The sequence below is a fragment of the Ictalurus punctatus genome, chromosome 4 (assembly GCF_001660625.3).
Source record: "Ictalurus punctatus breed USDA103 chromosome 4, Coco_2.0, whole genome shotgun sequence".
Lineage (NCBI taxonomy): Eukaryota > Metazoa > Chordata > Actinopteri > Siluriformes > Ictaluridae > Ictalurus > Ictalurus punctatus.
In genome coordinates, this window is record NC_071284.1 from 25,131,869 (window position 1) to 25,136,337 (window position 4,469).

General features: G+C 41.8%; 1 long non-coding RNA gene across 1 annotated transcript; it reads left to right on the forward strand.

Moving 5' to 3' along the window:
* The first annotated feature begins 2,603 nt into the window (after positions 1–2,603).
* Positions 2,604–3,830, forward strand: LOC108264206 (uncharacterized). The gene is made up of 2 exons (XR_008393959.1): positions 2,604–2,822; positions 3,472–3,830. It is a non-coding gene; the product is annotated as an uncharacterized LOC108264206 (long non-coding RNA).
* Positions 3,831–4,469: the final 639 nt, after the last annotated feature.

The window sequence follows — 4,469 nt, forward strand, 5'->3', positions numbered from 1 at the left end:
TATTTGCAAAACATACACAAACTTTGTCTTTTCCTCTTAGCACTCTTCCCATTGTGTGATGTCTAACTCTCCTATTTTTTCGACAAACTGTCAAACAGTACAGACAAAAAAGGAATTCAAATACTATCTTTCCCAACCAGGAATTTCCATATTAGGTTCAGTTTGGACCTTCGCTTGTGCTCAAATAGAATTGTGTTCTCTGTGTTTATTATACATTAGCATTGCACACTCTTTTGGTACCCATAACTTTGGAAGTTGAAATTTTCTAATTGCTCATAGTTCATGAGTAATCACATGTAGACATGTATTAATATGGTGTAACTCATGATTGGCTAAGAGTTTAGGTTTTAGGCAGTTAAGGCCTATGCCAGAGTTCCTTACACAGCACCCTTATTTCCCATTTGCCTGAAGCTTTAACCATTTGCACAGCAAGCCAAACTTGTCTACATTATTCCTTGTAGAAAGCACAAATATATACAGTATCTCACAAAAGTGAGTACACCCCTCACATTTTTGTAAATATTTGATTATATCTTTTCATGTGACAACACTGAAGAAATGACACTTTGCTACAATGTAAAGTAGTGAGTGTACAGCTTGTGTAACAGTGTAAATTTGCTGTCCCCTCAAAATAACTCAACACACAGCCATTAATGTCTAAACCGCTGGCAACAAAAGTGAGTACACCCCTAAGTGAAAATGTCCAAATTGGGCCCAAAATGTCAATATTTTGTCTGGCCACCATTATTTTCCAGCACTGCCTTAACCCTCTTGGGCATGGAGTTCACCAGAGCTTCACAGGTTGCCACTGGAGTCCTCTTCCACTCCGCCATGACGACATCACGGAGCTGGTGGATGTTAGAGACCTTGTGCTCCTCCACCTTCCATTTGAGGATGCCCCACAAATGCTCAATAGGGTTTAGTCATCACCTTCTCCCTCAGCTTCTTTATCAAGGCAGTGGTCGTCTTGGAGGTGTGTTTGGGGTCGTTATCATGCTGGAATACTGCCCTGCGGCCCAGTCTCCGAAGGGAGGGAATCATGCTCTGCTTCAGTATGTCACAGTACATGTTGGCATTCATGGTTCCCTCAATGAACTGTAGCTCCCCAGTGCCGGCAGCACTCATGTAGCCCCAGACCATGACACTCCCACCACCATGCTTGACAGTAGGCAAGACACACTTGTCTTTGTACTTCTCACCTGGTTGCCGCCACACACGCTTGACACATCTGAACCAAATAAGTTTATCTTGGTCTCATCAGACCACAGGACATGGCTCCAATAATCCATGTCCTTAGTCTGCTTGTCTTCAGCAAACTGTTTGCGGGCTGTTGTGCATCATCTTTAGAAGAGGCTTCCTTCTGGGACGACAGCCATGCAGACCAGTTTGATGCAGTGTGCGGCGTATGGTCTGAGCACCCACCCCTTCAACCTCTGCAGCAATGCTGGCAGCACTCATATGTCTATTTCCCAAAGACAACCTCTGGATATGATGCTGAGCACGTGTATTCAACTTCTTTGGTCGACCATGTAGAGGCCTGTTCTGAGTGGAACCTGTCCTGTTAAACTGCTGTATGGTCTTGGCCACCGTGCTGTAGCTCAGTATCAGGGTCTTGGCAATCTTCTTATAGCCTAGGCCATCTTTATGTAGAGCAACAATTCTTTTTTTTAGATCCTCAGAGCATTCTTTGCCATGAGGTGCCATGTTGAACTACCAGTGACCATTATGAGGGAGTGTGAGAGCAATGACACCAAATTTAACACACCTGCTTCCCATTCACACCTGAGACCTTGTAACACTAACAAGTCACATGACACCGGGGAGGGAAAATGGCTAATTGGGCCCAATTTGGACATTTTCACTTAGGGTTGTACTCACTTTTGTTGCCAGCGGTTAAGACATTAATGGCTGTGTGTTGAGTTATTTTGAGGGACAGAAAATTTACACTGTTATACAAGCTGTACACTCACTACTTTACCTTGTAGCAAAGTGTCATCTCTTCAGTGTTACATTAAAAGATATAATCAAGTATTTACAAAAATGTGAGGGGTGTACTCACTTTTGTGAGATACTGTATACATATATGGCATGATTTCCCCTCACTCTAAGCGCTGGAGCATGCTACGCTCTCCAAAGCACAAGCACGTGCTTCCAGGTTTTAGTGACATTGACTTTATTTACTTCTGACACATGTGTTTAGTTGTGATTTCTGTCCTGTCTCTGCCCCTGTATTGTCATTGGTTGTTTCCCATATGTGTCCTTAGTGTCAGCTGATTTGTGTTTCACCCCTGATATTTATGTTTAACATTTAAACCCCTCATGTCTCTTTGTTCGTCGCAAAGTATTATGTGAGTTTTCCAGAAACGAAGCCTTGTTTCATGTGTCATAGCTTTGATCTTGTTCTCACCCTTGTTCTTTGATTCTGTTTTGCCTCGTTTATTCCCATTTGCTAATCGCCTTACCTTTGCTTGTGTGGCAGGGTAAGTCATTTGGTTATCCTATTGGTTCTGCTTGGGATATGGGTTTGGGAGACCAATAGGATGAGAGCTACCCAATTATTTAAGGACCCTTATTTTGGTAAGTGGATAGGTGTCTTGGTGATTCTGAGTTCCTTGCTCCCTATGGCATTCCCACTTCCGTTCAGGCTTTGTCACGCGTAATGTGTTGAATACCTCAAGGCTAACTTGTTGTTTTTATAGTCTTAGAGAGGCGAATTGGCGCTGGAGATTGGTGCTAGTGGCTGAATGATGTGTGTGTATATCGAGCTGCGGTACCTGTGAGTGATCATACAACTTTGTGTCTGGTATTTGTTCAAGCTAATGGTAAGTTCACCTCTCCCTTTTTCACATTAGGACTTAGATTTAGGTTGATACTCTGAACTTTGTGTTAAGGTGAGAGTGGGAAGTTGAGCTAAGTCTTCTCTAAGATAACCCCCTAGCTGAAGACGCTACATGTGACGCCGCTGCTGTTTTGCTTTAGTGCATCAACAATTGTTTTACTTATTTGCTCCAATAATTGTTTTGCTTTATTGCTTCAATAACTGTTTTACCTTATGTACTGTTTTGCTTCATGGTTTTATGTACTTTGTTTTACTTTAGTTTTGGGTGTATGTCTGGTTTGTTTTGTAACCACATATGGTAAGAGTGAGTAGTCTGAGAGTGGTAAAATTAGTGTTTTCTAGCCTCAAACCTGTTACAGGTTTGTTGTTCCACCTAACCACTTTACTACTGAGAGGGTGTATGTTAAGCCTTACTGTCTCCATGCTAGATTGGCCATAATTGTCACTTGTACTGTTTAACATAATTCTGGTTCTGCTTGGGTGCTATCCACTGCCTCTATTTCATGTGGGGGTGTCAGTGGGCCTGGGTGTTATAGCTACCATACCACAGTGTCTGTAATATTTGTCTTTCTGTGTCTTGTTGTTTAGTGTTTGTGTAACTTTGGGTTAACTGGTGTCTTCTTTCTCTCCAGGAGGTAGTGAGTCTTGGTGGGAAAGCTAGCTGCATTTATTCGGTGGTGTGTGCTCAGCGTGCCAACACAACAACCAACAACGTGTGTGTGTGTGTGTGTGTGTGTGTGTGTGTGTGTGTGTGTGTGTGTGTGTGTGTGTGTGTGTGTGTGGTTTTTCTTTTATTTTTGTGTGTGAGACTTGCAGTGGGTTTGGATGACTTCCTGAGTTGTAGCTGGCCTGCCTTGTCCCTACCGGGCCTGGAGAAGTTCTTAGTCTTTAAAATGCTTGTGCTTCATGGGAAAGTGATTGATTTATATTTTCATGTCAAGTTTTAAATGATACTTAAGTGTCATAATAAAATATAATTCTTATATTTGTACTCGGGTCTCACTCATGTTCCTTGCCCCGATTGGTGAAACTTGTGTGCCTTTTTGTTTGGGAGTATTTCCCTGGTTCTCACCCAGGGTGGTGTAGTTGGATTTACTGAATTTGGGATGGATGTTTTCCCTCCACTTGGGAATATTGCCACATTTTTGGTGTAGTTGTCAGGATAAGCGTCTCCCTTCACACTGAATATGACAACGGCTATGTTGCACGATTTGGATTTTTCTGCCTGTCTTTCGTATAACAAAGCTCTGATCTGTATTTGCATCCATCCAAACCTCCATTATATGGTGTGTGTGAGAGAGTGGGGGGGGGGTAAGTATTGGCAATATTTATTTTGGTGAATATATTCCCAATGAGGCTGTTCACATGAAATTTTCACCAGACATCAGTATTAATTCAAGAAATCTGGAAGTAAAAAGAATTCACAACATTAAAGTCCATAAAGTTATGTGTTTAAAAAAGTGGAATGACACAAACATGCTAAAAAAAAAAAAAAGCAGTTCTCCAAGGTAAGGAACCAGCTGAAATCCATAAGTAATTATACCCCCTATCTGTACAAAGTAATATCAGCTGGGTCAATAAATTGATGGTCTATAAAAAGGCTTTTTGTCACCAAGGTGTCACACAAGAA